Below are 14,878 nucleotides of genomic sequence, written 5' to 3'. Positions count from 1 at the left end.
GACTATTAGCTGAAAAATACAATGGGATCACAGAGTGAAGCCTTACCAAGCCAAAATTTTTAATTTGATAACAATATCTTAGAAAATGAGTGTTTTACACGTTTATCTAAATTTATGTCTAGGTGCTTCCCAAAAAAGGCCACTTAGAGACTCCAAATGACCATTTGTAACCAATGACACATAAAATGGTGCAATTTTTGAAGGCTTTAATGTACAGTCATAATTTTGGGCTCTAATAAAAGGTTACACTTACTCCTATTCAATTTCTTATCCAGATGCACTGTCAATAATTGCTGACAGATAGTAAATGAAGCCTAAACACATTATGTAGTGTGTTTTACAATTATATTGGCATCACGGTGACAAAGTTTGGTGTGAACTACTTGTTTCTTCTTGGAGGAGTATGAATTAATTTACAGCCTGATTTTTCAAAAATCCACATTAAAAATCAAAATAGCAGACTTCCTGTTGGTCGTAGCTAATGACTTTAATCATGGACCTCTGTATATGGGTTTTTTGCTGACTGGCTCCCAGAGTTCAATGTCATTCAATGTCAGATGATTGTCTGTGATATTAAAAAACCAACACACACAACAGAAGTTAGCAGGAACACCTAAGATCATAAAACACACACACGGACATGACAGAATCAGAATCAGAAGAGCTTTATTACCAACTATGTTTACACACACAATGAATTTGTTTTGTTTTTTTAGGGGAGCTTCCAGTGTAGAAAAGGGCATGAATATAAAACTAATATATATATATATATATATATATATATATATATATATAAACATTAAATAATGTACTATATGCTAGTTGGCTACCACAGCCTGTAACCACCTCATAGAAACAGTGATTGGTTCAAATAAGGTGTCAATCAAAAGGGCAGAGGTCATGGCCATTTTGAGACCAAAGATGATGTCTGTTTACATGCGAACACAAGCTATACCTCAGAAAGCTCAGAAGCTTTGATCACTCCATCGGCTTATCTGAAATGATACTACTACAGTCCGTGAATGTTTATCAACATGTAATTGTGTTATGGACTAAATATTTCACTGAATTTGATAGTCTGGACCCTTTACAGTGCAACTTCATCATTTTTGCTGGAATGTAATGAATTAATTGGTGTAATAAGAGGATTCTTAGTTGGTTAGTTCAGTTTTGTTTTTTTGTTGTGGGTTGTTGCTGGGTCTGACAAAGACACTGATTTGTTACCTGCTGTGTTGATTATATCTTAAAATGCAATCCATCAAAAAATGTTTGTATCATTCGAATCACAAGAATCTCAGCTTTCTAGAGATATGACACGTTTACCTTTATTTTGTTTATTTTTCTGGTGTTTCACAAAGTTAACCCTAAAAGCATTGAGTGTACCGTGGGCGGCACACTGGAGCTGTAATCTCTATATTCGCAATATAAACACTTTATTTGGGTTAAAAATGTTCCCGTTCCATCCCAGGATACCTCTTTGGTGTATGGTGGGAACATGCAGTGACATTTTGCTACACATGAAATTTCACAAACTTAATTAAACGTATTTTAAACCAAAACTGTAGCAGTGCACAAATTGAGTACAGATATGCAAACATTTATATTTAATGTTTATTTCTGCTGTTGAAAAGTAGGGGGATACTACTTGCCAACACAAATGATGAAAAGTCAATTTCATTCAAGTACATTTCCATTTTTCATACAACTATATGTAGCTACTTCAAATGGGCTTTCTGCACTTTAGAATAATCTGTTACTCTCATATATTATTATTGTTTTTACATAAACTATTCCTAATTTATATATGAAGCCTATTTATTTGATTTATACTTGCAATACATACAACAACATATTGCTTTGATAATAAATCAAGAAGAAGTCAAAGCAGATGGACCAGATATCAAGATCACAGACCTTCAAGTCGTAAACCCAATTTCAAAACATTTTTATTTAGGAGAAGGGATTTTTCAGTAACATGTCAAATTCTACTTTTTTAAACAAGACTATAAGTGAAGCTGTTTTATATTTGAGGTTTCTTTAAGTTTTGAAATATGTTTCATCACTGAAAAGTCAAGGGACATGTTTGTCGCCATATTTTAAGAAAGGTCCACATGCATGCATAAAACAAGCAGCAGTGGAGCGTTTGTAAGTCCTGCTCTACATCACACGTCTGATCTTCATGGTGATGGACTTCAGAGAATTCCAGCTCTTCTTCCAGGTGTACCAGGTGGCCCCAATATTAAAACTGCCATCATGATCTTTAGCCCAGAAATACAGACCAGTAGGGTTTGTGTAATAACAACCGCTAGCAATATACCAAAACCCTCCTAGATAGTATTTCTTAGCACAGTTTTTGTCTGAAGGATCTTGGTCTTTGTCAAAGGTGGAGAACTTCATTCCATATATATAACATTTTATTTAAATAAAAGTACTTTTATTAAAAGCATTATGGTTTGAAACATTCTCTTTCTTTTTAAAACCCTTCAAATTCTATTTGTTTAAATTCACCATTATGGTCACAGATTCTGAAATTGAATGTAGTTTGTTTCACCTGCTCCTCCATCTACAAAGCCGCTGACTTGCAGTTTGTACCCATCAGCCTCAGAGCCCACAGAGAAGGACTCATAGCGAAAGCCTTCTGCCCTTGAAAGTCCTCCAAATCCACTTTGAGTTTATACCTGTATCTGCGTGTCAGCTGATGAATGTACTCAATGCCTGGTAAAAACATGAAATGAAACTGGTTTAAATAGTGTGCAGTATTATTTATATAATATGAATTGTGTATTATATTATTCAAAAGAAATTGTGGTTTACTTTGCATCGGAGCATTAAGGGTAGCCTATTGTGAGCTACGCTTGCGTGTTTTATAAATTATTTTCTTTATTTTAGTAAAACGTGAGGAACTGTATAATTTCGCTCCCATTATTTATTAGGCCTAATTAAAACATGAAACAAATAAATTAAACCTGCATGATTTAGCTAAATCACTGAAACTCTAAAGAATGGACTGATTAATAAAACGCCCTCACGTTTAAACTCAAGTTCTCTCATTATAATCAACAAAATACACACGATGTAAAAAAGAGCTTTATTAATTAACAACTTCAGTGATTTTAAATTGAGTCTTCTTTGCTTGCTTTCATATAATTTAAGTAAAGTAAAAATAAATAAATAAATGAAATAAATAAATTGCAGCCGCATTTAAATGCAGGTTTGTACAATATTCTGTAAAATGTCAGAGTGCAAGATTTGCTCGGCTCGCATGATGCTGAGTGCACATGCAGCATTTATTCTTATTTGTCTACATTTTATCTTCATTTCAAATCTTGTTTGGTTTTATTTTGGATAATTGCATGTAAAAAAATAAAATAAAAAATATTTACTTTGTAATGCATATGCAAAATGTGAATTATTATTCATATTCAAGTGTTTGTGCGAAAATTATTAATGCGCATGACAGGGAGGCGCCCTCTCGATCACGTGTTTTTTCCCCTAATAATGAAATAACTGAAAAATCTGGGTGTACTCACATACATGAGAAATATATCTACAGAAAGCTTGAAAAGTCTTTTAAACGAATCAATTCAGAAACGAAAGCATTATGTAATCTGTGAAGGTTGTATTTCTCTTTAAAGCCGCGTTCATGTGGAGAGAGCCAGCACTGTGAATTTCATCTTGCAGCCGACAAGAAAAATTAAAATGTCTCCTTTTTCACAATTATTGGGCTACTTCTGCCTGTGCTTTGTGGCAAACAACTTATGCATGTTCTTGAGTGTGGAATATATTAAGGCTTATTATGGATTATAGATGTAAATTTAATATAAACCTGCGATTAGTTGAATAATGACAAATGAATGACTAGTTACTAGAAAAATCTTACGTGGGGGCAGACCTATTATATACCCTCTAGACATCTCTGTTAAAGTTTTTAAAGAATTTTATACGCATTTGTATAAATTCTGCTTCAGAACGGTCTGTAAGGGAAAGATGCCTTAACAATGATTTTCCCTCTGAAACACAAAAACAACGAAATTTTGCTAAATAAATTGATATTTTATGTTTTGAGAATGGCTAACCCTTCTCTGCAGATATTGTGCTTTCTGGTTTGTGTGGGCATTTTAAATCACATAAAGTCTACAAAATATAATGTCTCCCAAAACTCGCACTTACACACTATTTTAAATCACATAAAGTCTACAGTTTGGGGATTTAGAAACTTCAATATATATGTTCAGGAATAAGGCTAGCAATCTTGTGAAAATTTATATTTCACACTCTAAAAAAAATATTGTATGGACGCAACAAAATAAAACGGCAGATGCTCCACTCATGCAGGGCTCGTAGTTCTGGTTGGGCTCAACTCTCTCCCGCGCGTCTGAGACACGCTGCCGAGCAGAGTATGAGTGGAGCGGTGTTATTCTGACTGAAGAGGAACGGATTCTTTAAAAGTCGGAGCGTCGTGGTTTTCACTCGCTCCAGCACCGCTCCATCAGGAGCACAAGTCATGCCAACAGCCTGTAATATAACTGCATATTTAGCAAGAATTCACATGATACACATATTTAGCTATAGCTTGTGATACACATAATCTCCCCGATCAGAAGATTATAATGACGGCAATAGTCGAGCGTTACAGGCTAGTAGTCTATCAAGGAGTTTGTCTGTTCTTTTACTGAATATTTTTTGGGTTAAGCATGATTTAAACAGATACAGCACATTCACACGTAATCGCTGTCGCAATAATGCATTCAAACAAATGTAATCTTACAGTACTTCATCTGTATCTGATTTTGAATGAGCAGAAATCTGTAAGAAATGCATCGATCTGTAGATAAAATAACTGAAAAATGTACTGTTATTTTTCAAAATACAAACAAAATTTGCACAGCAGAAAGCAGCAATTATACCTTTTAATGCTGACAATGTTATTAGTTTGGCGTTTGGTAGGAAAAAAGGTTTGCACACAATAGCCTAATCCCCTTTGAAACTGTCCTGTAATTTTATTTATTTGTTTTTTATTTAATTTTTATAGGCTACATTATGAAAATAACATTTCAACTTTATCCACGGAGCAAGTCCGGAGCAGTGTTTCTGGTATCAGTGAGCACGGAGCGGAGTGATTATTAAATGCTCGGACGGGAGGGGAAATTGTATGATTGCATGATGGGCTAGTATTAAAAAATAAATAAATAAAATAAAGGTCTTTCCAGTATTAAGGTAATAACGTTACTGCTTTTTATTAATCATCTTGTCTCAGTTATAAATTTGACTGGTAAATGATAAAGAATTATATTAAAACTCGTCTTGAACAATTTCTTTGTCATTTGAATATTGATTTTAAGTAGGGAGGCAAAAAAAATCGATTTAAATCGTAAAATGTATTTTTTTGTGAAAAAAATCTGGGATTTTTTTTAGGCCATAAGGCCTATCGCCTTATGAATAAATAAATAAATAACATAATAAATAAATAACATAAAAAGATGCAAACTGTTGCATTAGGGCTAATGCAACAGTTTGCATCTTTTTATGTTATTTATGTATTTATTTATTTATTTATTATTTATTTTATTTTATTTTTTGAGTTAAGGCACTTCCTCTGAAATTAAGTTATAATAACTAGTAAAGTTTATTGCGCTATACAGTAGTCAACATTTGAAGTGGATCAAACCTTTCTTTAAAGTTGTCCTAAAACCTGTTCTGCAAGTTTGATACCCTCATAAAACACTGTCCTTATGAAAGAGCAAGAAATTCACACCTTTATCTCGACCCCAACAACTTACTGATCATGAGCCCAACATTCAGCAAGGCGGGAAAACATTCAGTCTACCTGAAGAAAGACGTTTTTCATTGAGCTAATTCTGTTAAATAGAGAGTAAAAAAAAACAAAACAAAAAAACAACAACAACAACAAACTAGTGTAGGCTCTTCTTAAACTTGGATCTCATTATATTGAAGTTCAAATCCAAACACCAGAAGCAACCTACACGCTCAGTGTTCTTTCATTGAAAAGTATGCATTTTATTTATTCACATGCTATATGGTTGAAATAATATTTTAGTTGAAAACTTTAAGTGCCATTGTTTAAAAAAAATGCATCATAGAAACGTTTCATAGACCTTCAGTTGTCATGCTTTAAAATCCCATGCCATTTGTAATTTCACTGTATTTTCACCTCCTAAATTACTACCCCAATTCTATAATGGTAAAATTTATTCAGGCCGATGGCGTTTTTTATGACATTATTTATTGTTATTTTTAGAATAATTGTATCCTACATAAATGGGTGAATCAAAACAAATATAATTTTTTAACTGCAGGCAGATATAGGTCTATATTATTGTACATTGCAAATATTTGGATGATTTCTTATTCTGTCCCTTATTTTATTAAAGAATAAATACTTATTTTCTTCAAAAATAAACATTATAAATAAATAATAAAAGAAAGAACCTCTAATAGCCCTTATTTGTAGGTTGTATGAGATATGCGAGCGATTAATAGATTTAAAAAAAGAAAAAAGTGGGTGCTTGGTTTCAGAAAACGAATAAAGCTCGTAAAAATGCTATGATGAAAAAGTCATGCTAACTTATTAATTCATAGAAATAATTTAAGCAATTAAAACCTTTTTTATACTGGATTCAACTTTCAAAACTATTAAACTGACTTTAAAATCTCAAGGAGTTTATAAATTGAAACGGTAAAATGTCACAGTGCATGTTAAATAGCCTAAATGAACTTGTGTCTTATATTGTATCTGAAGACCTTGATTGCATGTTAGCATAAAACTAGCGATATTTTTTTTTTTTTTTTTTTTTTTTTTTTTTACAATTCTTGTATAAAATGTGACAGCAACCTTTATATCAAACATTTTGAAATCGTCCACAGAATTGTCTGAACAACGCGAGAGGCAGATTGAGAGCGCGTCGGAGTGAATGTGATGCACAAAGTCATTTTCAGATGCAATGGAAAAATAAAGCTGGATAAAAACATACACGAAAACACGCTAAAAATAAATTAAGTTTGTGAGAGTTGCATTTTATTACATTCAGAAATAATAACGGCATGCCTTATATGTCAGGTTTCACTGAAATGAAGAACCCAAATGCAGTAGAAATGCAACAAGAGTTTTATTCAGTGATAAATCGAACTGCTGAATTCCAGATCCACAATTCAAGAACTCAACAGAAGAGATCAGAGTCCAAACAGATACATTCCAGGCGAGCGGTAGTCAGAAACAGGCGATGGTCATTTAAAGATGATAATCCAGGCAGATTCAAAGAGATCCACAAAAAATAGATAATAATCCAGAGCAAAAAATCCAATAGTCCCGAAGAACAGACCACTGGCCAAGGAGCATTGACAGTCCAGACAGCAGTTGCAATAACTGGGCAGAAAAAAGAAAAACTGAAAAAAATACAAAAACTATAACTGATGAACCAAAACAAGAAACGCATAAAAAGCGCTAACAACAAAACACACTGGCAAAGACTAAGAGAAAACATGAGATTTAAATAAGGAAAAAATAAATGAGGAAATGACAAACAGCTGTGAATGCATACACGACCGCGCTGATTGCAAAGCGCAATCAGCTGAATGCGGCTGACACGCGCAAGTGAAAAACCCAAAACAATCAACACGTGCACGACCATGCTGATCGCAAAATGCAAACAGCTGATCGTGGCTAGCACGTGCAAACAGAAACAAAAACAAAGGTTCCTCCAGGAGAAAGAGACAGATCAAACCTGAGCCCTGACAGTATAATGCTATAGGCTAATAACAGGATATTTTTAGTTCCTTTCACTTTACAACAAATCCTTTAAATTCAACAAATTTATCAGAACAGAACAAGAATTACAAATATATAATTCTATTGGATAAATTTAATTGCAGTATATAATAATAGAGGCTTATAAACAAACAAAAAAAATAAAAATAAATAATAATAATTTAAAATAATTTAAAGCGATACACAAGGTAAGGTTGGGCTTATCTCTCTCATTCGGGACAAATCCAAACATGTTGCCCATTTGAAGCTAAACTCTTATTCATTAGGGAAAACAGGCTTTGGATTTCACACGTGTTTCAGTATCAACGGAAAAAAATAAACTCTTATTTGAGCAAAAAATATGCCAAAGTGGACTGCTGCTCGCGCCGCGTGGCTGGTGAACGATGTATCCAATGAATATGTGCGCGTGAGGCGCCAGCGCGATCAAAGTCACAATTCACAATTTTGGGCACACAGTAAAGCATAATTCAAAAATGCAAAGTGTTAGCAGTTTAAAAAATCAAGAATTAATAAAACAGAGTGAATAAGAATTATTTGTAAATGCTGGAACCGTTCTCATTTCGCTCTGCAAATGGAACCTGAAGATTATATATATAGATATATATATATATATATATATATATTATAATATATTATATAGATCATATATATATAATATATATATATAGATATATATAGATATATATATATTTAACCAAGAATGAATGAAATGAAAACATTTAGCTTTAATCCGTATATATATAGGTATTATATATAAGTATATCATATATATTTTACTATGTGTGTGTGTGTGTTATATGTTATTGTATGTATGTATGTATGTAATGACTGTTTAATAACAATAGCATGCAATAAGAGCCCTTGTGTAAAGGTCTTTCTTCAATTTTTTAATGAGTAGACTGTAGCCTAAGACTATCCTATTTTTTAATGGCTTTAAGGATGTTATAATGTATATTATAATACAACCCTGTTATTGTTGTTTAACGTCTTCCTTTCATTTTACAATTACATTCAGTTCGCAATCCGTCCCTTTGCGCCACCTGGCGGTAGTTTCGCGAATGATTTTAACACGCGACTGACTTGCATTTAACGCCGCGGCCCTGCGGCGGTATTACCCATTTTGGATGTCTACCTACTGTATATTATTGTTTTATGTAAAGGTGCTTTGTCAATGGTAGCACTGGCTAACTGGCTCAAGGACTCATCTCTTTGCCAATCACAACAGGTTTGGCCAGCTGACCAATCAGAGCAGAGTAGGCTTGAGGAAGGGATAGGGGCTTGCTCCGAAACTTGCTTGAAATGAATAATTTCCTAATCATTGGCAAAATGACTCTAATATATTAAATGTATATTCTGAGAAAATTACAATGTTTCTGACCTTAGATGCATTTAAACCTGATGTAGGGGACTCCAATACAATATTGGAACACTTTAAAATACCATATGACCTGCTCTTTAACCATAAGGCAGCAGAGATACTGCCAACACAATAGATTGGATTAGATTAGATTCAACTTTATTGTCATTGCAAATGTAAGGTACAAGGCAACGAAATGCAGTTAGCATCTAACCAGAAGTGCAATAAGCAGTAAGTACAGAATATACAGTGTCTACTATGTTAAAAATGTACAATAAATATATAAATAAGGCAGTAATATGGACATAATTTACAGATTTTAAATACTATCAGCATGATACACAAATATGTGTACTATGAACATACTATACAGATGGATTATGTATAAGTGTATGTACACTAAGCAGAAACTATGAACATCATTTACACTAGTGCAATGGACAGTAAAAGTGCATAGAAAAATATTTCAGTGTGCAAATGGATTACTCAGTATTCTAGATGAACAGACAGTAGTGCAAGTAATAACAAGTTTACGTTTTTTTTGCTTGTTTGTGAATCAGATGTAGTGATGAGGAGGGGTGAGGAGTCTGTGTGTGTGGTGTGGGGGGGTGTTGGGGGTGTCAGAGTTTAATGATGACAAATGAGAAGCACAAAACTGACAAAAGTAAATGCACTAATTTTAAAACACTTAATTTTTACAATATTCACTCAAAATTCACCTAAACATTTAGAAATAAAAATCTCAGTTCTATTTTTCACCAGTTCATATCCTGTGACACAAGAACAGAGCAATCTCAGTAAAGAGTCACTAAAATGCACGCAGAATTATTAAACATGGCACTGAACTGCCCTCATGTTGATTTAACAAACTAAATGACAAAACACAAAATAAGAATTAAAAAAACTGCAAAAGAAATGGGCAAGGCATATTTGCCCTCAAATAACAATGAATAAATTTATCAAAAGAGTTAAGAGAATGCACAATAGAAACAGTTGGTTTTAACAGTTTGCAAGAAAGAAAAGAAAAAACAACAAAACAAAAATACAAAAACTAGAAAAATACAAAAGAAAAAGAATAGAGTTGCATTTAACAAAATATGATAAGATAAATCTAACGGCCAACAAAAACATACAAAACAAGGATCGTGTGAAACAAACAAAAAAAAAAGAAGGGTTACCACTCTTAATATGAAGTAACGAAATCAAACAAGCCACACAAAGTAAATAATGAACTGCAAAAATAAACCCAAAGGCAAAGGATAGGGTTCTTTGCAAAATAGGAATCAACTAAATAAAATACACAAAAAAAAAACTATTAGAAAATACAAAGACAAAGAAGAGCAGAGAGCATCACTTCTAGCCAAATGTAAATAAAGATAACTTAAAAAAAAAAAATATATAATATATATATATATATATATATATATATATATATCATATATAAAATATATATATATATATATATATATCTATATATATATATATATATATATATATATATATATAAAGCGGGAGGCGCTTCAGGAGCCTCCGGACAAGGACCAGCAGATCCAGGAACAGCTTTTTCCCTACAGCTGTCTCCTATGCTGAACTCTGCCCTCTGACACCCCCCACACCATACACACAGACTCCTCCCCCACTTTCATCACTACATCTGACTGATTTATTTATTATTTTATTATTTACAAAACAAGCAAAAACAGCAAACCCTTGCTATTACTTGCAACTACTGTCTGTTCATCCAGGAACACTGAATAACCCATTTGCACACTGAAATATTTTCTATGCACTTTACTTTCCATTGCAATAGTTTTAAATTGTTCATATGTTCATAGTTCTGCCTATAGTGTACATACACTTCACATATTTCATCTGTATAATATGTTCATAGTACACCTATCTGTATATCATGCTGATAGTATTTAAAATCTGTAAATTTTGTCGATAATACTTATCTGTATAGTTATTGTACATATTGTAGACCTTTGTATATTCTGTACTTACTGCTTATTGCACTTCTGGTTAGATGCTAACTGCATTTCGTTGCCTTGTACCTTACATGTGCAGTGACACATAAAGTTGAATCTAATCTAATCTAATCTAATATATTATAAATATATATATATATATATATATATATAAAGCAAAATCAACGCAAAACAAAAGCAGCAATGCTATCTGTGGCAAAGGACGTGAAACAAGCCTGGACTAGCAGTCAACACTCTCAATGTTTTAGGGAGAGCACCTGAAATAAAACCAGAATGTTACCATTTAATACTACTATTATACATTAACCCCTCAAACTTAGCAAACGCCTATTAGACATACCGATGATGCATATGATGTGTGCATTGTCACACACACAACAACGGCAGCCACAGCAGCAGTGCGAGACCCGCACGAGAAACAGAACAGCTGATTCGAACCATACGAGAGGGAAAGGCAATCATGCAATCGGAGCTTACTCTCTCCAATGTCCATAACTGATGCCAAAAGCATCCACAGAACAGCGTTCGCGACGCGTTAGTGACGTTGACAATGACGCTGACCTCATGCACATATATGCATACTGTATATATATATATATATATATAGATATAGATATAGATATAGATATAGATAAAGACATTACTATAAATGTACAAGTGTAATATATATATTACAAATGACTTGCTTCTTGCGTCAGACCAAGGCTGCATCTCATTCCTAGTTTTACTTTATCTTAGTGCTGTGTTCGACACCATAGATCATGACATACTCATAGATCGATTACCAAACTATGTAGGTATTCAAAGGCAGGTTTTAAGATGGTTTAGATCCTACCTGTCCGGTCGCTACCACTTTGTTTATTTAAATGGGAAGTCATCTCAATTATTACCAGTAAAATATGGAGTGGAGCTGTCCAAGGTCCTCTGCTATTTTCAGTATGTCTGTACATGTTGCCCCTTAGTAATATTATTAGAAATCAAGCAGATCGGATCATCAGTCAATCAGAACACGGTGCGTTTAAACTTGCCAACATCAACTGACTTTTCTATCTGGATAACCAATAGGATCTGTCTTTCCCACGCAATATTTAAATAAGTTTGCAGAGACTGGCCTGGTGCAAAGTCAGCCTGAAGTGGTGGGTTTTCTTTTGAAAGGCATTTTCAGTCGCAGGACATTTTACAAATCAAAGATAAATGTAGGAGTCTCACTAGTCTTCACACGAGTGTTCTCCGTTTTTTTTTTTTTTTGACAGTTCGTGAGAGAAGGGGTGGTGTTTTGCATGATGTCGACCTGTGAATGCAGACACGATGGCTGGATTGCATTTACATTACACTGAGATCCTCTGGACCAGGATATGCTGATCGGAGAACATTCCGATCAGAAGTGTTTACACTTGTCTTTTCAATGTGTATGTGGACAACATCCGGATACAGGTCGCATTTTAATGGCAAGTGTAAACGCAGCCTTACACAAGCTCCAGTCTGGATCCAGAACACCTGAGAAGAGATGATGCCAACCCCTCAGAGGACCTCAGATGATGCTAACCCAGAGACAACATACAGAACTACCAAATTTTGCTATAAGTTGATTGCATCATATAATAATTGCTATTAATAGTGTTCATCGTCTTTTTGATTATGTCTTTTATTGATTTTTCCATACATTTCTGCCATATGTACATTAACTGACAGTCACCACTGATAAGCTACTACTAAATATATTGAAAAAGCTTAAATATCTGTAAAGTTGTTTTGCAATGATTTGTATCGTGAAAAGCATATACAAATAAACTTGAATTGAATTGAATTAAAATGTCCTTCACACTGTAAGAAGATGATTCTTTCAAGAACTCTTTACTGAAAGGTTTTTTGGGGAACCAAAAATGGTTCTTCTATGGCATCACTGCAAAACCCCCCTTTCAGAGCCTTTATTTTTTATGCAAATGTGCGATGATTGGGCAATGCACATAAATTAAGTGATGAAATTTGTATCATGCACACAATCGGTGGGAGCTTGCGTACGTGTAAAAACTGAAGTATACTTTCAGCTTTAGTTTTTCCTGAAGCCTTCAGTCCACCTACTGTATTTTCCATTTCTTCTCTGTCAAGATTTTTCCCCATTGTCTACCTCCGGTTCAATAAATCTTGCTTTCTTCACAAATGCCACAATACAATCCCTTTTCTCTCCGTGAACCCTGCAGGATCCAGCTAGGCTTCTAAGTGTCTTTAACAGTCCATTATCTGGAAAATGGGCCTTATCCTTCCCTACTCCCTTTTTAAAACCATACAACAATTACTGTATTTATTGTCCACAGGTGTGTTCTCCTCCTAATCGTGTTCTCTTCCTCTTCCTTACCAGAGATGATGAAGATGATGATATCCTGTTGTCCATGTCCTAGGTCACATCAGGTCAGGGGCGGATGGAAAGCCACAGTGTTGTGATGAAACATTTGAAAAGTTTCGAAATATCTGATATGAAGATTTTGATTCATAATCAGTCATTGTTGTGCTTCAGCTTCATCGCACTAGCGATCCAGCGATGCTAAGCGAATCTTGAATATCTTTCAGTAAGTCACGGTTCAGCTGTCACAGAAAGAAAACGTTAGAAATTAACCAAAAAGCAGCAGAGATACTGCCAACACAATACACTTCAATGATGGCAAATGAGAAGCACAAAACTGACAAAAGTAAATGCACTAATTTTAAAACTTAATTTTTACAATATTCACTCAAAATTCATCTAAACATTTGAAAACCAAAATCTTAGTTCTATCTATCACCAGTTAATTCCTGGCCAAGGTCCAGATAAAAGTACATATTTAAAGTACACACACACACACACACACACACACACACATAGATATATATATCGATATATATCTAACTTACTCCCATACGTTTTTACATAATAAACTAGGTTTATAGGTCTTAAAAAAACTTAGTTCACCCAACAATTTGAGGCCTTAAAATGAAATGTTGCATGCACTGCAAAAGAAAAAAATAAAAAATAAATAATAATAATAATAATAAAAAAAAAAAAAAAAAAAATTCTAAACATTCTCAAATCTAGAAATAAAAAATGATGACAGTTGAAGTCTTGTTTTCTGAGAAAATGAACAAAATTAAGTGAGTTTATCCTCGAAACAATAACAAATATCTGTCAGTAAGCAAGGGCTGGGCGATATGGCCAAAATAATTATCACAATACATTTTTTTTTTCGTTTCAGTCGATATCTATATCAAAACAAATGTCAAAGCTTTATTTCTTTATTTAGTTTCAAGGCAGATTTTTCCTCCTAAGAGAAAGACAAAAAATTATTATTTTCTTTAACAAAATAAATATCTTTATAAAAAATTTTTTCTCCGTTTCTGCATGTTCCAATGAGTGATATAGTTATTGTTTTATCACCCAGCCCTACAGTGAGCTTTGAAAACATATTTCCCTTTGAATTAAGTTGAGCCTGTTGGCAGATATTTGTTAGTTTTAATCGTGAACTTTTATCAGTTTCTCAAAAAAAACTTCTTTATAATGTTTTTTTTAGGTTCAAACGTTATTTGCACTGGAAAACAAGACAAAAACACTGAGGAAAAACAGTACTTTTCTGCAGAATGCTGTAGAAGTTATTTCCATATTCAAGCTTTTTTGTCAAATGAATTAAAACATAATGGAGATCTGTTGGTAGTTGTATTTTCAAACTGTTGCTAATGCGGTTCATTTTCTGCTCAATAGACGTTTATGTGTAGGAA

This window comes from Cyprinus carpio, chromosome A14, assembly GCF_018340385.1.
Source record: "Cyprinus carpio isolate SPL01 chromosome A14, ASM1834038v1, whole genome shotgun sequence".
In the NCBI taxonomy this organism is placed as follows: Eukaryota; Metazoa; Chordata; class Actinopteri; order Cypriniformes; family Cyprinidae; genus Cyprinus; species Cyprinus carpio.
This window is presented reverse-complemented; position numbering follows the sequence as displayed.